Consider the following 26,320-nt stretch of genomic DNA (forward strand, 5'->3'; position numbering starts at 1 on the left):
CTACTTTTTTCAATCGAAGGTCCCTGCACCCTCCCGGCTCTGATGAAGAAGATCCAACATCCATCTTTGATTACTTCTCTGCAATCATGGATGTCCAGCGTTCTCAGGATCGCATACTTCAAAATCAAGTCTCGTTGCAGCAGACTCTACAGACCCTCCAGCAGGACCAAGCCACTCGTTCACTTCAATCCTCTCCACCATCGGCGTAAACTCATTTGTTTTTGGACTGTAATAACTTTATTTTTTGGTCTGTAATAACTCTACTTACTCTGATCCCTTCCTTTTTGTCCATGACAAAGGGGGAGAAAACCTGTATCCATTATTGGAGAAAAATACTCGTATTTAACATTTTTCAATATTTTTATGATAAGTATTATTTCTATGCATAATGTCTTTTTGACGGGGGGAACATATTTTGTCATCATAAAAAAGGGGGAGAATGTTGAGAAACTCTGTTTTGATGTCACATAATATGATACACTGTCTTATTTGATTTCATATGATATGATAATATGTCTTCTTGAAAAATGTTATATTATGACTGTATATGTTTTGCCATATATCTAACGAGTATTTAATGCAAGGATATCTCACTCAAAAAGGATGGAGACCTCCTGTTCAAGTACAACTATGGTGCAATCATACTCCTTGAAGAAAAAGCTTGATGAGCCATGCATTCCTAAAAACCATCTAAAAAGATCGACTACCTCAAGTTGAAGATTTTTTCTTCTTTAGAGTCATATGTAACAGAACCTTCAGAAGCATGCATATTGCATATTACATACTCATTCATAAAAGCTATTTCATAAAAGTATACGATAGTTTCAAAAAGCTCCTTTTTGAAAACAAATAATTGTACTTTCTTACAACCCTTTATGAAAAAGGTATTTTGACATGATTTCAAAATGTAATAATTGTACCTTATATCATATACAAGACAACTTGAAAAGTAATGATTTTAAAAGTAGGAAAAAGATAAAACATGAAATCGGCTACACAAAGAAAAACAAATATAATACTTGTTGAAAAGACTCTAGTTACCTTCTTTAAAGAAATGATTTCAAATATAGGAAAAAGACAAAATATGAAATCGGCTACACAAAGAAAAACAAATATAATACTTGTTGAAAAGACTCTAGTTACCTTCTTTAAAGAAATGATTTCAAATATAGGAAAAAGACAAAACATGGAAATCGGCTACACAAAGAAAAACAAATATAATACTTGTTGAAAAGACTCTAGTTACCTTTTTACAAACCCTTAGAATGTCGACTTACTTGAAATCATCATTCTCTTTGTATAGCATTAAATACCTCCTGTAAGAAATCCTTGTTAATATCCTTCTCAAGAATGCCGACTTGTTTAAAGTCTTCATTCTCTCTGTAGACATTGAAAAACACATCATAAAGAAAACTCTTGATATGACTATGTACAATTAAATATCTCAAAGCATTTATTGTACTTACACTCATTTAAAGTAAAAAAGTACTTATGTACCATAAATCATTAATTAGGATAAAGACAAAACTACATGACAGCCTACAATCCAACGTTCAATGTACTATTGTAAGAAATAGACTTTTTACATAAAATATATATTACCTAAAATATTACAATGACTATTGTACCCTATATTTTACTTTTATGGAAAGAAGACTTTCTTGAATTTCTCTAAAGATGTTTTTTGAAATGACATAACATTTCATATCTCAAAAAGGCTACGATTTCAAAAAGTAACGACTACTTTTTCAAAGTTATATAAACACACTCAAATAAACTATTCCAACAAGGGAATGGACATGTGAGCTTATAACGAGAAAAAATTCCTATTCGATATTTGAAAGAGAGCCTAGAAAGAGAAAAGAAAGAGAAAAAGTCAAGAATAACTCTTTGACAAAGAGTATCTTCTGAGTGAAAAGAACAGAGCATTCTGAGAATCCTTCATTCGTGCATTCATATCATTCTGATGGTTCTATAGGAAGTATTGTAACTTTGTGTTATTCACTATATTCCTTCTTTGTTGAAAGAAGTAGACCTCTGAGAAAGAGGGTGTTGCCCTTCTCTGTTGAGAGAAGTAGACCTCTGTGAAAGAGGGTATTGTCCTTCTCTGTTGAGAGAAGAAGACCTCTGTGGAAGGGGGTGTGCCCCTTCTCTGTTGAGAGAAGAAGACCTCTGAGGAAGAGGGTGTTGTACTATTTATCCGGTGACTCGGATGTTATAGTGGAAAACTCAAGTGGTTTGCTTGGGGACTGGATGTAGGTCAAGGTTTTGACCGAACCAGTATAAATTCTTTGTTTATGTGTTGTGCCTTTACTGCAATATATTTTTAATTTATCGATCTATATACTATTTCACTATTCACCCCCCTCTAGTGGAATTTCAGCTTTCTGATGCAGGAAGATACAGTTTCCGGGCCATCAAGTATGGTTCTAGCCACTAGTTTCGCATGATCAAGGCGCTTGGACGACCCATCACTTCTGTTCTACCATACTTGATCGCCCCTCCGCTCAAGTAACAATTGCAGATGATGATCAACCACAGAATAATCCTAGGACATGGGCAACATCTGAGGTCCCTCTGCTACCATATGCAGGCTGGGTTTTCATGTCTAGAAATATAAGTTTCTCTGCTGGTTTCTATTAAATGTGTAGTGCTTTCCTTGTTCAGACTGTGCAAACAAGAATTTGGTAGATTGGATACCACCCAAACTCAGAACTGAAAGTCTGTTAACTCAAACAGGTGACAAAATAAGGATTTAAAGAAAGGAAGATCTCAAGCCTAGAGGCACGTTCTTAAGATCGCTATCTTTAGAACTTCAATCGCCTCACTCCGAGAATTCTGAAGATGCGAAAAAGAGTTTGTTACGACTGAGTTCCCAGGATACAACTAGTCTTGAACCTCAAGAGAGTCACTGCTTTGCAAGAACAGATGACCTCTCCTACACTTGAACTCTGCAAGTCAAATTGAGAAGAAAGAAAGGAGAAAAACTCGAGAGTCAGAAATTCAGATTCTTCAAAAGATGAAAAACTAAGAGATTTATAGACTTTTAGAAAGGCCAAAACATTTTGCGATAAATGAGATTAATGGTCATAAATCTGATAGTTTGAAATTAGGATGAAAAGGTCTCTGAACGGTCACCCACCTTTGACTGCTGATTAAAGGTCTTCAAAACCGTCCAACAGCCAGAATGCACTATAATCTCTATATAAATACATTTTAAAGCCTTTTAAACGGCTAGATAACTCAAAACCTGAAAAGTCAAAACGAACATTTGCACCTTATATGCACCTTGCGCTGCTACGAGCATGCAAAGTGCACCATCAAAATGCCACATTGCCCCTCAAGCGCCCTTTCGTACACACGTGGGCGCTTGTGCACGAACAGTCTGTCCATTGCTGCATGATGTGCAACAATGTCCGCAACCCTACCTAAAGACTCAAGGATTACCAATGTAAAGAATAGAGAACAAATCCTTTATTTAAACCACCAGAAAAACTTCTCTCTTACATATGGGACTAAACATTTTCAAATCACTTTTGGTGGGAAACAATAAATCACCAAGACATTACAGTTAACTTATATTTTAAAAATTTTCTAACAATCCCCCACTAATTTTAAAATATACTTGGCTTGCATAAAAACTTATGCATCAGTGAGAGTGTTTGCATGACTTGAACCCTCACTTATTGAAAGAAAAACCTAAATTAATCAAGGTGCTAAGTGGACTTACCTTGAACTTAGCTCCTTATATTGTTAACGGGTTTTCAATCATACATAGGTTTCCAAAAGTTTAATTATGTGGATTTCATGTTGGCACATTTTGAGCTTTGTGCTTCCCTCGATTCATGAGTGCTCTAGAGAATTGTCAATTCTAATAAGAAGTTGCTCACACTTCTACACTCACATAGGTGAGTTTGTCTAGGTGTACTGTAACACACACCCTAGCCTTAAGGCCTACAAACTCATTAAGAGTTATTAGCTCAACCATCACATTAGTTACAGCTCATGAGCAAACATCAGTAATGGGCTCACATAAATATGCTCAATATTTGTCATTCATCAATTCATTTTCCATTGAACTTAGGCATGTGAGATCTTCAACGCTTTAGATTGGGTATCCTTAGGTGATGACTTAATTGGCTTAATTCTCATTCCCCTCGATGTTTTATTGATGACATCTCTCAAAAGGCCTTTCGTAAATGGGTCTGCCAAATTTTGACATGACTTCACATATTTCAATGATATAATATTGCCATCAATCATTTATCTTATAAAACTATGTCTTAGACTAATATGTCTAGACTTCTCATTATATTTCATATTACCTGCTTTACATATAGCTAATTGGCTATCACAAAAATATTAAAATAGCAGGTATAGGCTTCTCACCTAGTGGAATATCCATTAGCATATTCTTAAGTCATTCAGCTTCTCTACAAGCAGATGCCAAAGCAATATACTCAGATTTAATTGTAAAATAAGATATACAGGTTTGTTTCTTAAACCCCCATGCAATTGTTCCTCCACCTAGGGTAAAAACCCAACCACTCAAAGACTTAGAATCTTTAAAATCGGTATTCCAACTTGCATCACTATACCCTTCAATAATAGTTGAAAACTCGGTATAGTGGATTCTGTAGTCAAAAGTATGCTTAAGATATCTAAGAATGTTGTTCACTATATTCCAATGTTGATGACCAGAATTATTAGTATATTTACATACCTTACTCATTGCATAGGCTATATCAGGCCTTGTGCAATTCATTGCATACATAAAACTACCTACAACTGTGACATATTTTAATTGTTGAACACTTGTACCAACATTAGGAGTCAATTTCATATTTGGATCATATGACATGCATGCCGGTAAACTATTAATATATTCATACTTTATAAGAACTTTCTCAATATAATGTGATTGACATAATGCAAAGCCATTATTATTTCTTACAATTTTGATTCCTAAAATAACATTTGCAACACTCAAATCTTTCATACAAAACATAAAAGATAAAAATCTTTTTGTTTGATTTATGCATTCACTATTGGAACCCAAAATAAGCATATCATCAACATATAAATAGATAATAATAATTGAGTGACAATCTACTTTACTGTAGACACACTTATCAACATCATATATTTTAAAACCATTATTTACCAGAGAACTATCAAATTTTTCATGTCTCTACTTAGGGGCTTGTTTTAATCCATACAAGGATTTCTCAAGTTTGCAAACTTTATGCTCTTTCCCTATCACTACAAATCCTTCGGGTTGCTCCATATATATCTCTTCATCTAATTCTCCATTCAAAAATATTGTTTTCACGACCATTTGATGGATTTAAAGCTTATATATGACAACCATGACAATCAGAATTCTAATAGTAAAAATCCTGATTACAGGAGCAAAAGTATCAAAATAATCAATACCTTCTTTTTGTTTAAATCTTTTTGCAACTAAACGAGCTTTAAATTTATTTATTGTGCCATTAGCTTTTAATTTCTTTTTGAAAATTCATTTGCAGTCAATTGTTTTGCAACCAACAGATAAATTGACTAATTTTCAAATATTATTAGACATAATTGATTCAATTTAATCATTTACAGCTTCTCTTCAAAAGACAACATCTTGAGAAGACATCGCCTCTCGAAAAGACACAGGATCATTCTCAATTAGAAAAGTATAATAGTCAGAACCAAAATTAGTTGGTTTTCTAATGCGTTTACTGTGCCTAACTTTAGTTTCTGGTTCAACAACATAATCATTAGAATATTCAATCATGTCATTAACAGGATGTTCATCTACTATAATATGGCTGCCATCAAGAAGAGAATCAAATGCATTTTTATGTTCTATAAAAGATGCATCTCTAGATTCTATAATAACATTATTAACAATGTCCAAAAATCTATATGCTTTACTATGTTCAGCATATCCAACAAATGCATATTTAAAAGCTTTAGGTCCAACCTTCTTTCTTTTATTTTCTGGAATTTTAACATATGCTAAACAACCTCAAACACGAAAATAACTAAGATTAGGTTTCTTACCAAAACACAATTCATAAGGTGATCTTTCAGATTTAGAATAAGGAACTCTGTTAAGAATATAACAAGCAAAAAGTATAGTCTCTCCCCATAAGTTGGAATGCAAACCCGTATTAAGAACCATAGCATTCATCATTTCTACGAGTGTTCTGTTTTTCCTTTCTGTTACTCCATTTTGTTCAAGAGTTTTAGAAGCAGATGTTTGATGGATAATACCATTATTGCCACAGAATTTATCAAATTCTTCACCTAAGTATTCACCTCCTCTATTTGTTCTTAAATGTACAATGTTTGTTTTAAGCCTATTTTATACTTCAGCAAGATAAAAGAGAAATTTTGAAAATGCTTTAGATTTATGTTTCATCAAATAAACATAACAGAATTTTGAGTAGTCATCTATAAAGGTAGTAAAGTACCTATTGCTGCCATGACTTAAAACATTATCCATCGTACACACATCAGAATGCACTAATTCAAGCAATTTATAATTCTTTTTTACACTAGAAAACGAGAGTGTAGTTAGCTTGGTTTGAATGTATGTCTCACACTTATGATTACGTTCTATTCTAGCATGACAAGGAAGAAGACCAAAGTTATTCATATTATGAATACAACGAGAATTTATACATCCTAATCGTGAATGCAAAAAAAAATAGGAGTAAACCATATAAACAGAAGTAATAGCTTCATTTATATTCATCTTGAACATACCATTAGTGGCAAACCCTTTTCCTACAAAGATTTTTCCTTTGGTCACAGTTGTAATCACATATTCAATAATAATCTTGAAACCATTTCGTGACAGTATATCTGCAGAGATTAAATTTTTTCAAACTTCTGGAGCATAGTGGACATTATCAAGTCTTAGGATTTTCTCGAAGGTGAACTTAATTTTCACATTCCCTTTTCCCAGCACTTTAGTTGAGAAAGAGTTTCTCATAAAGAGATTTCATCCCTCCCCCACTACTTTATACGACTTGAACAAGTTTCTGTTGTTTGCCACATGAACAGTGCTTCCAATATTCAGGTACCAGTTCTTATTTTCTGCCACCATGAAGGTTTTATAGATTACAGCAACAAGCCTCTCCTCTGATTCATTTGGCTTAGGACCAGTCCTCTTCCTTTCTTTGTATTCTCTAGCAAAATGGCGAAACTTGATACAAACATAGCAACTGATTTTCTTTTTATCAGTTGGCTTTTTCTCTTTCACGAAATTCTTTTTGATTTTCTGGGTTTTCATGATTTTGCCACCCTTGTTACTAACAAAATTCACTTTAGGATAACCTTCTTTAGGACTTGAATTCTTTTTGTCACGAAGACGAGTCTCCTCCTCAATTTGGATGTCCTTCAGAAGACTATCTAAAGTGATTTTCTCATTTTTATGTTTTAGGTGATTCCTATATTCTTTCTAGAAATCTGGTAGTTTTCTAATGATGACAGCATCTTGGAAGTCATCATCAAGATACATACATTCTCCTTTAATGTTATAGGCCAATATTTGCATCTCATGAATTTGAGCAAGTATAGGCTTATCATCAACAATAGAAAAATTAGCATACTGATCTGCGATAAACCTTTTGTTATCAACATCTTTTGCATTGTACTTGATCTCGAGAGCATTCTACAACTCTCTAGCCGACTTCAATAGATAATACAAGTCAAAGAGAGAATCAACTAAAGTGTTTAGAATATGCCCTTTGCATCGGTAGTTGTCAGTATGCCACTTCTTTAGCTCTTTCTTTTGTTCTTCTGTCTCAACTTCTCCAGCAACAACAGTAGGACAAACCTTTTTGAGGACATAGTCGATATACAACTTGGACAACAAGAAGGAGACCATTTATTGCCACCGCTTAAAGTTTGACCCATCAAATCAATCAAGTTTTTCAAGGTCACGACTAAGCAAATTGATAGAGTTGGATGTCGAACCAAAGGCCATATTGAAGTTCTAAAATTGTTAACTCAAACAGGTGACAAAATAAGGATTTAAGGAAATGAAGATCTCAAGCCTAGAGGCACGTTCTTAAGATCTTTATCTTTAGAACTTCAATAGCCCCACTCCGAGAATTCTGAAGATACGAAAATGGGTTAGTAACGACTGAGTTCCCAGGATACAACTAGGCGTGAACCTTAAGAGAGTCACTACTTCGCAAGAATAGATGACATCTCCCACACTTGAACTCTGCAAGCCAAATCAGGAAGAAAGAAAGGAGAAAAACTAGAGAGTCAGAAATTCGGATCCTTCAAAAGACAAAAAACTAAAAGATTTATAGACTTTTAGAAAGACCAAAACATTTTATGATAAATGAGATTAATGGCCATAAATCTGACGGTTTGAAATTAGGACGAAAAGGTCCCTGAACGGTCACCCACCTTTGATTGTTGATTAAAGGCCTCCAAAATCGTGCAATAGCCATAATGCACCATAATCTCCATATAAATGCATTTCAAATCCTTTCAAACGGCCAGACAACTCAAAACTCAAAAAGTCAAAATAGACCTTTGCACCTTATATGCACCTCGCACTGTTGCGAGCATGTGAAGTGCGCCATCAAAATGCCATATTGTGGCTCAAGCGCCCTTGCGCACACACGAGTTCGCACGTGTGCGCGAATGGTGTGTCCATTGCTGCACGATGTGCAATAACGTTCGCAAGCCACCTAAAGATTCAAGGATTACCAAAGTAAAGAATAGAGAACAAACCCTCTATTAAAACCACAGGAAAAACTTCTCTTTTAGATATGGGACTAAACATTTTTAAAGCACTTTTGGTGAAAAATAATAAATCACCAAGACTTTACAGTTAAATTATATTTTAAAACTTTTCTAACAATCCTCCACTAGTTTTAAAATGTACTTGGCTTGCATAGAAACTTATGCATCAATGAGAGTGTCTGCATGACTTGAACCCCCACATATTGAAAGAAAACCTAAATTAACCAAGGTGCGAAGTGAAATTACCTTGAACTTAGATCCTTATATTGTTAATGGGTTTTCAATCATACATAGGTTTCCAAAAGTTCAATTGTGTGGATTTCATGTTGGCACATTTTGAACCTTGTGCATCCCTAGATTCATGAGTGCTCTAGAGAATTACCAATTCTCATAAGAAGGGGCTCACACTTCTACACTCACATATGTGAGTTTGTTTAGGTGTACTGTAATACATACCCTAGCCTTAAGGCCTACAAACTCATTAAGAGCTATTAGCTCAACCCTCACATTAGTTATAGCTCATGAACAAACATCAGTAATGAGCTCACATAAATATGCTCAATATATGTCATTCGCCAATTTGTTTCCCATTGAACCTAGGCATGTGGGATCTCCAGTGCTCTAGGATAGATATCCTTAGGTGATGACTTAATTGGTTTAATTCTCATTCCCCTCAATGTTTTATTGATAACATCTCTCGAAAGGCCTTTCGTAAATGGGTCTGCCAAATTTTGACATGACTTCAGATATTTCAATGATATAATATTGCCATCAATCATTTATCTTCTAAAATTGTGTCTTAGACTAATATGTCTAGACTTCTCATTGTATTTCATATTACCTGCTTTACATATAGCTGATTGGCTATCACAAAACATTAAAATAGCAGGTATAGGCTTCTCACCTAGTGGAATATCCACTAGCATATTCTTAAGCCATTCAGTTTCTCTACAAGCAGATGCCAAAGCAATAAACTCAGATTCCATTATAGAATGAGTTATACAGGTTTGTTTCTTAGACCCCCATGCAACTGCTCCTCCACCTAGGGTAAAAATCCAACCACTCATAGACTTGAAATCTTTAAAATCGGTATTCCAACTTGCATCATTATAACCTTCAATAATAGCAGAAACTCGGTATAGTGGATTCCATAGTTTAAAGTATACTTAAGATATCTAAGAATCCTGTTCACTGCATTCCAATGTTGATGACCAGGATTATTAGTAAATCTACACACCATACTCATTGCATAGGCTATATCAGGCCTTACACAATTTATTGCATACATAAAACCATCTACAATACTAGCATATTCTAGTTGTTGAACACTTGTACCAACATTAAGAGTCAATTTCATATTTGGATCATATGACGTGCATGCCGGTGAACTATTAATATATCCATACTTTGTAAAAATTTTCTCAATATAATATGATTGACATAATGCAAAGCCATTATTATTTCTTACAATTTTGATTCCTAAAATAACATCTACAACACCCAAATCTTTCATACAAAATATGGAAGATAAAAATCTTTTTGTTTGATTTATGCATTCACTATTGTAACCCAAAATAAACATATCATCAACATATAAACAGATAATAATAATTGAGTTACAATGTACTTTATTGTAGACACACTTATCAGCATCATGTATTTTAAAACCATTATTTACCAGAGAACTATCAATTTTTTTATGTCACTCTTAGGGGCTTGTTTTAATCTATATAAAGATTTCTCAAGTTTGCAAACTTTATGCTCTTGCGCTAGCACTATAAATCCTTCAGGTTGCTTCATATATATTTCTTCATCTAATTCTCCATTCAAAAAGGCTATTTTCACATCCATTTGATGGATTTGAAGCTTATATATGACAACCATGACAATCAGAATTCTAATAGTAGAAATCCTGATTACAGGAGCAAAAGTATCAAAAAAATCAATACATTCTTTTTGTTTAAATCCTTTTTCAACCAAACGAGCTTTAAATTTAGTGATTGTACCATCAACTTTTAATTTCTTTTTGAAAATTCATTTGCAGTCAATAGTTTTGCAACCAACAGGTAAATCGAGTAATTTCCAAACATTATTAGACATAATTGATTCAATTTCATCATTTATAGCTTCTCTCCAAAAGATAGCATCTTGAGAAGACATTGTCTCTCGAAAAGACACATAAATATTCTCAATTAGAAAGGTACAATAGTTAGAACCAAAATTAGTTGGTTTCTAATACGTTTAGTGTGCTTAACTTCAGTTTCTGGTTCAGCAGCATAATCATTAGAATATTCAATCATGTCATTAACATGATGCTCATTTACTATAATATGACTGCCATCAAGAAGAGAATCAAATACATTTTTATGTTCTATGAAAGATGCATCTCTAGATTCTACAAGAACATCATTAACAATGTCCAGAAATCTATATGCTTTACTATGTCCAGCATATCCAACAAATGCACATTTAAAAGCTTTAGGTTCAACCTTCTTTCTTTTATTTTTTGAAAGTTTAACATATGCTAAACATCCCCAAACATATAGCAGATTTAATATTTTTGTCGTGAATCCGTTACTAATTATCAACAGATTTTGAGACAGAATTTGTTCATCGCTAATTTCGCAGCTAATTCCAATTTTAGGGACGATTAGTTTTCTCTAGCTAATCCATCACAAATTTGAGACGGTTTTCGTCATAAATTTCTGTCGCAAATTAACGTTTTTCTTGTAGTATAATAACATTGCTTTCAATAACTACTAATCTTAAGTCAATGTTATTTTTTTCAAAATATATATAAGGTCAATGTTATTAATAACCAATAATATTAAGTCAAATATTACAAAACTTACAATGGGTCACTCCCCCTCCATCCCACTCCTCCACAAAGCTACTACCAAGCCCACAAGTTTACCTTCCAACTCACGACCTCTTCTCCTTCACCCACTAGACAATTTTTTTCAAAAGAAATAATTTTTTTTATGGATTTCAAGCCATCACCACCAACAACAACAACAACAAAATCATCCATCTGCAACATTCACAAAGATGCAAATATGATTGATAAAGAAAACTATAAATGTAATACCCTGATCTGGGACCTCGAGAGTCCAAGTCCGATATGTATTACTTTACAGAGGAAAATCACCTAGAGTTTACACAGAAAAAATATGGCTATTTTTTTTCTTTTTCTAATAAACTCAATTTCTTTGACAAAGTTCATCATTCGTAACATATGAAAATAATAATTACATGAGTGTTCAAACACAAAAAAATAAAACTAACAAATACTTTGTTGCACAGTCGGAGTAGCTGATCATATCCTGCCTGCGTTAGTGTACCTAAAACCTATAGTTGTAATTATACAAAGGGTGAGTCTACAACTTAGTAAATAATATTTATAAGCATTAAATGAATTTAACTTACATTTATAGTGGTTTGTAAGCCTGTAATTTGACTTAAGTTTTTGATACACCACACAAGGTTTGTATATTTTAAATTTCTCCTTTAACTCTCTCAATCTAACACTTACTCACAATAGATTATAACACTAAGTCAGTTATACCGGTCATAGCCGTCTATGAGCATAGCAACCCATGTAGAACACCCAAATTCTATATTGTTGTCCAGAATCTAAACCATACGCTCCTAGTGATCCCCAGATTACCAGGCATTGCAGTAAAATAACAAAGACAACCCCACTGGTAGCTAGCCGGAAGGTCAGGCTCAAACTCGACGTGATTCATGTTACATCCTAGCCATAAATGTCTTTCAACCATTCATGGTTGTCTGGAGTCTCAAATATTGTGTGAATATAAAACCCTAAGTCATACTTTAAGTTTATTACCTTGACCTTACTCTGAAGTTCGGGTCTCACTCGTTCTCTCACTAGTGTCATCGTGAAATGATCATGAAGGATCTCATTCTCAATCTCAAAATGACATTAGGGTTCATACTTTGTATCATATTAAGCATACAATGAGGTAGAGTCTCTACGTCGTTAAATCACTGGTAGCTCACTCTTCATGGTGATTGTACTCTGGCTGCAAACCAGGTAACCTTTTTCACAGGTCACCACTTCTAGAATTTAAGGGATTAAACATGCTAATCTCAATTTAAATTCAAACGATATGACCAAATTCAAGGAACTCAAGGTTAATCGCAATCTTATCATAATGTATGTTATTCAAAGATTATGACATAGATATGTTGTCATAAGACAATATATGTTTCTAATATGCATAGCATATCATAACTAGCGTCTACATGTAATCATCTTATTGCAATTAACACATGCATGATCATTTTATGCATATTATGTTCACACTCAAGAGCTACATTTATAAACATGCTAATGTACAACAATAATAATAACAAGCGACACAATATGATTTATTCACAACTAACCTCGAATGTGAATGTTGTACTATGGTTGCAACCAAAGTCTCAAGTGGTTTTAACAATAGAACTTGATCATCACACAAGCATGTTCATGTTAATACACATATATTGTTTATATTTTGACAAAATTAATAAAATACTCCTCTCGAGTGAACTTGTTAGACCTCAAATTTATGCCCCTGGTTTGACTAAAATCATAAGATAAAAAATAATTTCTTTGCGATACGAGTCCAATGCACCAAACCTCACTCAATTCTGATTTCAAAATACAAAGTTATACCCATTTTACTTAATCAGACATTGGGTACACACAAGAGTAATTTGGTCATTTCAACCCTTATAATTTGACCTGACTTATCCTAAGTTAAAAATTGGTTCAGTCTGAGTTTAGACTACTAGGTTTATTGAATCTAGTCTCGACCCAACTGGGTTTGGTTTGAAACTCAATTGAATTCTCAAAAATCCATAATAAATAACAAAATGGATCCAGATCTGGTTCTGATATGGCTTTAGAACTGTCAAACTGGATTCAAACCCAGTTCGGATTTTGATCCAAAACTGTCAGACTGGATCTAGACTAAGTTCTTATTTGGATCCAAAATTGTTAGACTGGATACAGACCCAGTTCTAATGTGGATCTAGAACTAATACATCCAACTATGGATTGGAACTAGATCTAGATCCAGCTACGTGCTGGATCCAAAAATGATGTAAACTATCTCGAACTGGATCCAGATTCAGTTCTGATCTGGATCTAGTATTATTATATCTACTTCATACCAAATCCAGACCCAATTTTTTCTGAATACGGTTTAACTTAGATTGGTCAAGACCGACTGAAATGATCTGGACCCAGTTTCAGTCTAGTCCAGTTCAAACTAGATCCAAATAGGGAACTGAGACCTGTCAGGCCCGACTCAGTCTGGTTCGGTCAACTGAATCAAGTTTAAGATTGTTTACCAGACTCGATATGGATTAACCCGGACCAAGTCGACCTTGGTTTAACCCGGACCAAGTGTTACGACAATGAAGCCGTATATGATACTTCAAGTACAATGTTTTGATAATGAGCAAGTGAATCAACTGCATTTCAGCTAAGGCAATGAAGTAAGATGACAAGAATTGAAGAATTCGATGAAGAATCTTTGAAGACTAGTGTGCAAATGTTAAATTCATTAAAAGTCTTAGATTCTTGTAAAAGCCTTACTTAGAGTGCATATTTAGATTGCATTTCAGCTAAAAAGCTTTTAGAAAAACTTTTCTAAAAGAACCCTTCATGAAAATCTTTTTAGAAAACACTTTTCTTAAATTTTCGTGTTTATTAGTCGACCAATAGACTCACCAGTCGACTAATCCTTTCGCGCCAAATTTTCTAAGCAAAATGTCATTTTTATCAAATTAGTCGATCCAAGGTTTTATTAGTCGACCAGACAGAATGTCTGTTTTCTGGAAATTTTAGCAACAGTCGACTAATGACTTTATCAGTTGACTGGACAGAACATGTGTTTTCTGGAAATTTAGCAGCAGTCGACTAATGCTTTTATCAGTCGACCAGACAAAACTTGTGTTTTTTTAGAAAAAATTTAGCAGCAGTCGACTGAAAGGTTTTTCAGTCTACTGATGATATTATCAGTCGACTAACTTTTCTCTAGTCGACTAAGTTTTAAATCTTCAGATTTTCAAACGACTCTATAAACAAATCAGTCGACCAACGATAACTGTCAGTCTACTAATAACTAATTATTAGTCGACTAACTATTGTTCCATTCGACTAATTTTGCCATTTTTTCTGAAACTTTTAAAAGGTGTGTCTTTTCATTTTTCAAATGTTTTGATCATTCAAAATGGACTGTTTTGACACTCTTTCATACCCTCAACGTATGGAAACTTTCAACTATAAATATGAGTGCATTTTACACTCAAAGGCACGAAAATTCAATTAATTTGTATCAATTACTCTTTGCTTTTCACTCATATTCATTTTCTCACTCACGTGATATTTTTCACTCAAATTTCTTTGAGAGATTGTGAATTCGTGAGTAGAGTATTTCAACAACCTCAAAAGCCAATTGCATCTCATTTGCATTCAAAAGAAGGGCTCATAGGTTGTATTGTAAGTTGTTACTTGTTTCAATTTTTTGTAAAAGGAAGGACTCCTTGGTTTAAAGGAGTTGTTTGCTTTCAGTAGGTGTGTTACTGAGAGTGAGACTGGATTTGGTCTGTATGATCTTGTAGTTACACAAGGTTGATAGTGGAAATCTCAAGCGGGTTTTGTTTGGGGACTGGATGTAGGTCGGAAAAGACCGAACCAAGATAAATTATTATGTTCTTTGTGTGTTCGCTTTGTGAATTGCAAAATCCATTTAAAATTTCACAGACAATTTTTAAAAGCACTATTCACCCCTCTAGTGCTCGTTGTCTCGATCCTACTGCACTTTCATTTGGTATCAGAGCAGGTTTGCTATTATTTTGATTTGACCATCATCTAGCATGGCAACAACAACATCTTAGCACAAAGAAGGTTGCTCCTCTGTTCGTCCTCCTCTCTTCGACGGAACAAACTATGGATACTGGAAAGTGAGAATGACAATATTCTTGCAATCAATGGATCTCGAAATTTGGAGAGTTGTTTCAGAAAAGTACCAAATGCCATCAACTGATTTCAGTCAAGGGACCGATGAAGAAAAGAAGACTGCATCACTTAATGCCAAGGCTATGAATGCATTGTATTGTGCTGTTGACAAGGTAGAATTCAATCGCATCTCTCAATGCTCTACAGGAAATGAAGTCTGGCATACTCTTCTCGTGACTCACGAAGGTACGTCAAAGGTAAAGGAATCTAAAATCACTTCTTTAGTTCATAAATTTGAATTGTTTAAAATGAAGCAAAATAAATCTATATCGGACATGGTAACAAGAATGACTGATATCACTAACACTCTGAAATCTCTTGAAAAAGAATATTCACAAGTGGATTTAGTCAGAAAAATCCTAAGGTGTTTAACTCCTGAATGGGAGAGAAAAACTACAGGTATTGAGGAAGCAAATGATTTAAACACTCTCACTCTTGAAGATTTGGTCAGTAACTTAATGGCATATGAAGTCCAACTTCAAGACAGACAAGAAGAAGAACCCAAGAAGAAATCTTTTGCTTTTAAGGCTACTTCTGATTCTGAAAATTCAGAAGAAGATGAAGATGAAGATGAAGATATTGCCCTTATTACAAGGCAATTCAAAAGATTCATCAAAAGAGGAAGATTTCAAATAAAGGTAAAGAAAGCGGATTCTTCAAATCCAAATGAAGTCGAGTGCTTTAACTGCAAAAGGGCAGGACACATCAAGAAAGATTGTCATCTTCTTAAAATCAAGCCCAAGGACCAATTCAAGAAGAAAAAGGCATTTCAAGCTTGTTGGGATGATAGTGACTCCTCTTCCGATGAAGAATCAAATGAAGAAGTCGCCAACATGTGCTTTGTAGCACACGAAGACTCGGTAAGTCAATTTGACTATGATGATTTATTAGAAGCATTCAATGATTTATATGCTAAATTTAAGAGTCTAAGTTCTAAAAACAAAGAGTTAAAAACTGAGAATTCAACTCTTGACTCTCAAAACAAAGTGTTACTTCAAGAGATAGAAGATCTTAAGAAGGAAAACTCGTGTCAAGCATTTGAGATAAAAGATATTGGAATTAAAACCAATCTCTTACAAAAAGAAATAACTAGTCTAAAAGAAAAACCAAATGATCTTCTTTCTATAGTGACCAAATTCACAAATGGTCAAGAGAATCTAGAAAGACTTCTTGGTTCTCAAAGATGCTCGGTTAATAAAACTGGATTGGGATATAGCTTCTTTGATACTCAAAATAAACCAAACTATGTGGTAAAGAATCAAAGACATTATTCTCAACCATTTGTTAAAAGAACTAAATTTTTCAGTTCTAATAGAAATGCATCTAATCATGGAACTTATAATGCTTATAAGCCTAGACATGATTATTCTAGAAACGCTAAATCTTGTTATAGAAAGAATATTTTTTATCAAAGGAAACCAAAATCCAAATGGATATGGGTTCCTAAGACTAACTCTCATGGACCCGAAAATAGAAAGGGGTCAAATGCTTTGTCTTCTAATTTTGTTGTAGGTACACAAAATAATGAGCAAATGGATATTGGACAGCGGTTGTTTCAAACATATGACTGGAAGGCCGGAGTTATTTTCCACCCTCCAAAATAAGGATGGAGGAACCGTCACCTTTGGTGACAATAACAAGGGAAAAGTAATAAGTATTGGTAATATTGGTAATCCAAAATTTTTCTTGATAGAAAATGTTCTTTTAGTAGATGGTTTAATGCATAATTTATTATCTATTAGTCAATTATGTGATAAAGGTTTTCATGTTTTTTTTGAAAATGATTTATGCTTAATTTCTGATTTTCAATCTAAAAAGATCATTTTTAAAGGTAAAAGAAGGAATAATGTGTATGAACTTTATCTAGATGAGTTACCCATTTTTAATGAAAAATGTCTTATTGTTTCAAATGAAATTCAATGGTTATGGCACAAGAGACTTGGACATGTTAACTTTAAAATTATTTCCAACTTATCCAAGAATGATCTTGTAAGAGGCCTACCTAGAATATCATATAAGAAAGATCACTTATTTGATGCTTGCCAAAGGGGTAAACAAATCAAGAGTTCTTTTAAAGCAAAAGATATAGTTTCAACAAAACGTCCTCTTGAACTTTTACATTTAGATCTATTTGGACCATCTAGAATTCCAAGTTTGAATGGTAGCAAGTATGCTTTTGTTATAGTAGATGATTATTCTCGATTTACATGGGTGCTTTTTCTAAAAAGCAAAAATGATGCTTTTTCTGAATTTTCCAAACTTTGTAGAAGAATTATAAATGAAAAATCTGCATCTATTATTAAAATTTGTAGTGATCATGGTGGTGAATTCGAAAATGAATCTTTTCTAAAGTATTGTGATATCTCACAACTTTGCTTTTCCTAGAGCGGCTCCACAAAATGGAGTTGTTGAAAGAAAGAATAGAACTTTGCAAGAATGTGCTAGAACCATGCTTCAAGATAAAAATTTACCAAAATACTTTTGGGCTGAAGCAATAAATACATCATGTTATGTTTTAAACTGTGTTCTTATTTGACCAATCTTACATAAAACATGTTTTGAATTGTATTATATTCGTATACCAAAGATCTCATATTTCAAAATTTTTGGTAGTAAATGATTCTTGTTAAATACCAAAGATAATCTTGATAAGTTTGATTCAAAATCAGATGAATCAATATTTCTTGGATATTCTTCAAGAAGTAAAGCTTATCATATTTTTAATAAAAGAACATCTTGCATTGAAGAATCTTTACATGTTGCATTTGATGAGAATTGTGAGCAGGTTATACCTCTAAGCGAAGGAGAAGAAGTAATACTTCAAGAAGAACCTTTGATAGAGAGTACTTCTCAAGAAAATATTCCTCTTCAACCGGTTTGGAAAGAAGTTCCCAATCATCCACATGAACAAGTTATTGGAGAAATAAAGAGTGGTGTCCAAACTAGAAGGCAATTGCAATATATTTCAAATATTGCTTTCATATCTAAAATAGAACCAAAGAATATCAATGAGGTTTGTGATGATGAATTTTGGCTTTTGGCCATGTCTGAAGAACTTAACTAATTTACTAGGAATGATGTATGGGATCTAGTTGATAGACCAAAGGATCATCCAGTAATTGGAACAAGATGGGTCTTCCGAAATAAGCTAGACGAAACAAAGTCATTCGAAACAAAGCAAGGCTAGTAGCACAAGACTATAATCAAGAAGAAGGCATAGATTTTGATGAAACCTATGCACCAGTGGCTCGATTGGAGTCAATTCGAATGATGCTTGCTTTTGCTAGTTACATGAACTTTAATTTATATCAAATTGGTGTTAAGAGTGCATTCTTAAATGGACACATCAATGAAGAAGTTTATGTAGAGCAACCTCCAGGCTTTGAAAATGAGAAATATTCAGAAAAAGTCTACAAGTTAAAAAGAGCTTTGTACGGACTTAAACAAGCACCAAGAGCGTGGTATGAAAGACTACGAAATTTTCTAGAACAATCTGGTTTTTCCATTGGTTGGGTAGACTCCACTTTATTTATTAAAAATCTTAATTCAGATATTCTTACTGTGCAAATTTATGTTGATGACATAATATTTGGTTCTACTAATGATTCTCTTTGTAAAGAATTTGCTAAAGCTATGCAGGAAGAGTTTGAAATGAGCTTGATGGGCGAATTAAACTACTTCCTTGGACTTCAAATAAAGCAAACTGAAGAAGGAATCTTCATCAATCAGGCTAAGTATACAAAAGAACTTCTCAAGAGATTTGGGATAGTCTCATCGAAATCAAGAAGAAATCCTATGAGTACAACTACTTCTCTTGATAAAGATGAAAATGGTAAAAATGTAGATACTAAGCTCTACAGAGGTATGATTGGATCTCTATTATACTTAACTGCTAGTCGACCTGATATTATGTTTAGTGTTTGTATATGTGCAAGATTTCAAGCTAATCCAAAAGAATCTCATTTAACTGCAGTAAAAAAAATTCTTCGTTACTTGAAAGATACTTTAAATTTTGGTTTGTTTTACCCAAAATCATCTTCCTTTGATTTAGTTTCATATAGTGATGCAAATTTTGCAGGAAGTAAATCTGATCGCAAGAGTACTAGCGGAACTTGTCATTTCTTAGGAAAATTCCTTAGTCTCTTGGTTTAGTAAAAAGCAAAATTCAGTGTCACTCTCAACAACTGAAGCAGAATATATAGCGACTAGTTTAGCGTGTTCACAAGTACTATGGATGAAACAGACCTTAAAAGATTTTGGTTTGAATTACTCCACAACAACTATTTATTATGATAACACTAGTGCTATAAATCTTTCGAAAAATCCTATTCAACACTCAAGAACTAAGCATATTGAAGTAAGACATCATTTTTTAAGAGATCATGTGTTAAAAGGAGATATTTCGTTAAATTTTATTTCTAGTAATGAACAACATGCCGATATCTTCACTAAACCACTTAAAAATGAAGATTTTATGAGAATTAGGAGAGAACTAGGCATTTGCTCATTTTTGGATTTATAAAATGCTGATTTTTTGAACAAAATCTCAAAATTGCACCTTATTAGTCGACCGATAAAATTTTAGTCGACTAATTTTTTTTTTAAATTTCAACTAAAGGGACCTGATACCCCTTGGATTTTTTTTAACACCCAATTTTTTTAAAAAAAAGGGCATCGTTTCATTTTTTATGCACCTTTTCGTTTTTCTTAAAAACGAAACCCTCTCTCTCTCTCCTCTCTCTCTTTCGAAAAACTCTCAGAGTGTCGTTCGAACCTTTCCTCACCCGAATCTTCTGGCCGTGATAGGGAGTCGCCGGAATCCTCTTGCAGTGACCGGCACATCTTCAGTTCTCGCCGGAATCCCCTTGCGGTAGCCTCCTTTCACCTACCATCATCCACCGCGGACTCCTCATCAACGAAACCCTCCTGTTGCAACTAAAGAGTTTCTACTGCAACGCCTAATGACATCTATTGTGTCTCAGCCTGCTCTTCTCTGAGACTCGTTGTTTTTCTGTAGCAGCCAACTCCTCTACAACGTCTCCACAACGTCTCTACTTGTTGATCAATCACTCTCACCAGACGACATTTGGAAGCCGACTTCAACACCATCTTCAATTGTTCTTCTCAACGACTGTGTTGATCAATCATTCTCTGCAACTGAATTTTTTTTGGGTGAATCTGTTTTAACCATGCCTCGTCAGAAGACTGCATCCGCAAAAGGTTCTCCTCCTCCTACACCTCTAGCAAAATATGGATTTTCTCTCATATTACTCTAAAATCCTCTTTTATATGATACTTTTGGATCGGTTTCTGCTCTTCCTATTTTACCAAGCCGAAATGTTCTCTTTCATATGTTTTCTCGTTACAAAATCAGAGAATTATTTCCAGGTATTTCACATCTTTTTTATGTCTGTGCAAACACCCTTCATTATCCTTTTCTGATCCACTTGTTTTATACAAATTTACAAATTGATCATGAAACTGGAGTTCTTTTCTCTCTTGTTCGTGAAGTTGAAATTGAGTTTGATTCTAAACTACTTGGACAAATCCTAGAAATTTCACCTTCAGACACTCTTTTCAATACTATTGAACTTAATGATGAAAGAATTTTTGAACAAATTCTTCTTCTCGGTGCACCTTATTGTCCTTTCAAAAATACTAATCTTCAAACTCGTGCATGCATTGTTGGACGAATTCTTGCCCACAATGTTCTACCTAAAACCAGTTCTTTTGATTATTATTCTACAGATCTTTCTACGGCTCTTTATGTCTCATTTGAAAATATTTTTGTAAATTGGGCCAACGTGTATTTTACTAATTTGTGGAAACAAAAACCATTTCTTCCTTATGCATGTCTTCTAACTCGTATTTTCAGACATTTCAAAGTTCCCTTAATAAATGAAAATTATATTAAGCAAAAGAAGTTCTTTGATCAAACTATTTTTAAATAAATGAAAATCAAATATCTGCCTCCTTTAAACATTGATCAAACTAAACCATCAATTTCTAAACTGTCACCATCTTCTGTGACACCTTCATCTCGAGCAAAATGAAAGAAATTTTCTACTAGTCAAGACAATGATGAAGTTTTGCAGCGACTGGAAGATTTGGAGTTGCGTCAACACACTTTTTGTGAAGATGTGACTCAACAACTTTCTTCGATTCAGAAAGATATTACTGCAATCAAGGACTTGCTCAACTCACTTTTCTGATCTTTGTTTTTTGTCTTTACTAAACTTTGATACTTTATGGGTTGTAATATTTTGAACTTGAATTTCAATTTTGCTTATGCTATTTCTGCCCTTACTCTTTTTTATTATGACAAAGGGGGAGAAAAAGATAGAATTTGGTTGACAGATGCATGGAAATTGCAGGAGAAATAGATAGAACTTTCATGAGAAATTAAGAGAAAAAGATAGCAATTTCATATTGCGTCATGACATGGAAATTACATCATGAGAAAACATTGAAAATTGCATTTATGAAATAGTTTTAAAGATGCATGAAGTAATGATGGAAATGCAAACTAATCAATATGTGATATATGTGCTTTGAATGTACTAATTTTTAATGTTTTGCAGCATATTAATAAGGGGAGTAAAATCTTCATCTATGCATCTAAATGTTTCATCTTTGATTAAGTTTGTCATCATAAAAAAGGGGAAGACTGATACGACAATGAAGCCGTACATGATACTTCAAGTACAAGGTTTTGATAATGAGCAAGTGAATCAAATGCATTTCAGCTAAGGCAATGAAGTAAGATGACAAGAATTGAAGAATTCGATGAAGAATCTTTAAAGACTAGTGTGCAAATGTTAAATTCATTAAAAGTCTTAGATTCTTGTAAGAGCCTTACTTAGAGTGCATATTTAGGTTGTATTTCAGCTAAAAAGTCTTTAGAAAAACTTTTCTAAAAGAACCCTTCATGAAAATCTTTTTAGAAAACTCTTTTCTTAAATTTTTGTGTTTATTAGTCGACCAATAGACTCACCAGTCGACTAATCCTTTCGCGGTAAATTTTCTAAGCAAAATGTCATTTTTATCAAATTAGTCGATCGAAGGTTTTATTAGTCGACCAGACAGAATGTCTGTTTTCTGGAAATTTTAGCAGCAGTCGACTAATGACTTTATCAGTCAACTGGACAGAACATGTGTTTTCTGAAAATTTAGCAGCAGTCGACTAATGCTTTTATCAGTCGACCGGACAAAACTTGTGTTTTTTTAGAAAAAAATTAGCAGCAGTCGACTGAAAGGTTTTTCAGTCTACTGATGATATTATCAGTCGACTAACTTTTCTCTAGTCGACTAAGTTTTAAATCTTCAAATTTTCAAACGGCTCGATAAACAGATCAGTCGACCGATGATAACTGTCAGTCTACTAATAACTAATTATTAGTCGACTAACTACTGTTCCAGTCGACTAATTATGCCATTTTTTCTGAAACTTTTAAAAGGCGTGTCTTTTCATTTTTCAAACATTTTGATCGTTCAAAATGGACTGTTTTGACACCCTTTCATACCCTCAACGTATGGAAACTTTCAACTATAAATATGAGTGCATTTTACACTCAAAGGCACGACAATTCAATCAATTTGAATCAATTACTCTTTACTTTTCACTCATATTCATTTTCTCACTCACATGATATTTTTCACTTCAGTTTTTCATTCAAATTCCTTTAAGAGGTAGTGAATTCGTGAGTAGAGTATTTCAACAACCTCAAAAGTCAATTGCATCTCATTTGCATTCAAAAGAAGGGCTCATAGGTTGTATTGTAAGTTGTTACTTGTTTCAATTTTCTGTAAAAGGAAGGACTCCTTGGTTTAAAGGAGTTGTTTGCTTTCAGTAGGTGTGTTACTAAAAGTGGGACCAGATTTGGTCTGTATGATCTTGTAGTTACACAAGGTTGATAGTGGAAATCTCAAGCGAGTTTTGCTTGAGGACTGGATGTAGGTCGGGAAAGACCGAACCAGGATAAATTATTGTGTTCTTTGTGTGTTTACTTTGTGAATTACAAAATCCATTTAAAATTCCACAGACAATTTTTAAAAGAACTATTCACCCCCCTCTAGTGCTTGTTGCCTCGATCCTGCTGCAATTTCACCAAGTCGGCCTTGGTTTAACCCAACCCAATCTAGGTTCATACCCAAACCAGTTCAATCCAACCAAGTTGATCCAGACCAGTTCGATCCGAACGAGTTGGTCTGGTTCAGTCTGGACCGGTTCAATAAGCTAACCCCCATTTTTTTAATTACTTGGTTTGGTCTGGATCGTACCTAGACTGGTTCGGAAAGAGGTGATTACCTGTGATGGTAACCGATGATTGCCTCTCTCTCTCTCTCTCTCTCTCTCTCTCTCTCTCTCTCTCTCTCTCTCTCTCTCTCTCTCTCTCTCTCTCTCGGTGTACAGAGCCAAGATAGAGAGAGGAGTCTCTTTGTCTCCCTCTGTTTTGTTTCGATGTTGAGAGGTAGCCGACAACTCCTCTGTTGTCGGCTTCCTCCTTTTCTTTGTGTCGAGTGGGCAGGGGGGCACACTGTGAGAACCATTTATAGGGTTCTCAAGGTGGATGAGGATAACCTCGCCTCACTTGGCGATCGTGGGGGGCAAAGTTTATCCTCACCCTTGTCCTCGATGATGAGAAGAGGGGGAAGACAATTCCAAAATTAGGGAAACCATCTTCCCCCTGTTCTCAAATAACTTTTTTTTACCTTTCTTGGGTGGGTTTTACAATAAATGTCCACCTAAGTACCAATATGTGATCCACCAAACTCCCCACATATATCCAGGGACTTTGAGTTTGCTCTTGGACAGTGACAATTGTAATTATACAACACTTTTGTATAAGAGAGGAAAATAAGAATGAGATTGGTTGCCCTAGACAAAATTTTTTAAGCAAACTTTTGTTTTTTTACTTTTTCACCTTATGGCTATATAAGTTTGTTTCCTGAAAACAAAGTTGGTTTGTGGTAGAGACTTCAATTTGATAGAAGAATTATGTCGTTTAGCATGACAGGGTAATTAATGAGCTTTTGTGGCCAAGACAAACACCTTATAACTAGAGGGAAAGCTATTCTATTGAATGGTATGATTTCACTTGGGGAGTTCGAATGTGTGAGCCAGGAAGTTTCGATCAAATGTTGGTATGACTGGGAATCCAATTAGCATCAGTGTCTGCTAGCAAAGGTTCTGAATCAAAGAAAGAGGAAAGCATAAAGTAAGTTGGATTTTGTCAGCAGTGTGCTGCAATAGTCTAGTAGCAAGCTCTACACTAATCTTTTTAAGACAATTTTCACCAGAAAATACAGGAAAACAACCAGAAATCCAGTAGAGAGAAAGACCAACCTTTTCAAATTCCAGAAGTTCTACATTCCAAAGATAAATGGATTCTCATAGTTCGATACCACGAAATAAAAACAATTACCTGGCAGATTCCTGATTAGATAAAACCAAGGTAAAAGAAAAGCCAGTGTTTAATATTTGATCCCCATCCAGAACCACACAAAAAATTTGGATGCATGGCTAGTAGAAACAACTTAAGACAATTGAAGGGCCAAGAGGCACCAGAAATGTAACGACCCCAACTCATCCTCATTGAAAAGTATATTTTTTTTATTAAAACAATTACGGAAACCATACCCAGAGATCGAGGGCCTTACAAACATAACATAATCCAAACAACATGGGATCTTACATTAACCATCAACCAAACTAAAATAACTTTATTCATCAATACTTCAAGTTTAAGAACATTAATCAAATAAATATCAATAAAAATAGAGTGACACTATCCCAAAAAAAATGTCAAAGCCATCACGCTGGTCTCGTAGACTCTTTATGGTAGTCAGTCTCATCACTAAGCTTCAGAGGCTATGAAAAACATAAAGAGCACATGGTCAAAATTATAGATCATGTGTATGAATTCCTCTAACAATTCAAATGGGCAAGAAAAGCATAAATCAAATTCATGTAACATTTTTAGAAAAACATAACTACAATAATTTCATAATTCAAATAACCATTCATGCAATTAAGAACAATTATCATACAACAGTCAATATATCACATGTAAGAGAACATGTAGGGATGCATGAACTAATGCAGAACAATTAATATGCATGATATCAATGCATATGCATGAGTATCTTATCAACTTATTATCAAAGTTTTCTTTTGTATGCATGTCCCTATTAAATGCATACAAATTTAGTTTCACTTTTTATTAAAACTCGTGGATACTCAAAATGGGTACAATAATTTTCAAAGTTCAAGATAGGTTTTCAGTTGTATCTTAATATATAATTTGTATTTTATTACTAGGTTCCACACTTGGCCCTCGACCGGTATTAAGAATCAATGTCATCCATCGGAATATTAGAAATCAACATCTAATGCCGAGACACCAGAAAAATCAGCATCTACTGATGCCACTTTCTTGGTATACCAATAACAACAATTGTGTCTACACACCATCTCCAAGCAAAGTGATGAAATCTCTCTAAAACTATGGTTGGAAGGTG

At 34.1% G+C, this 26,320-nt stretch overlaps 1 pseudogene; it reads left to right on the top strand.

Moving 5' to 3' along the window:
* The window catches only part of LOC149815423 (uncharacterized), a 48,585-nt pseudogene that overhangs the window by 9,316 nt on the left and 12,949 nt on the right, over positions 1–26,320 (top strand).

This window comes from Nuphar pumila, chromosome 15 (assembly GCF_984573655.1).
Source record: "Nuphar pumila chromosome 15, dmNupPumi1.hap1.1, whole genome shotgun sequence".
Lineage (NCBI taxonomy): Eukaryota > Viridiplantae > Streptophyta > Magnoliopsida > Nymphaeales > Nymphaeaceae > Nuphar > Nuphar pumila.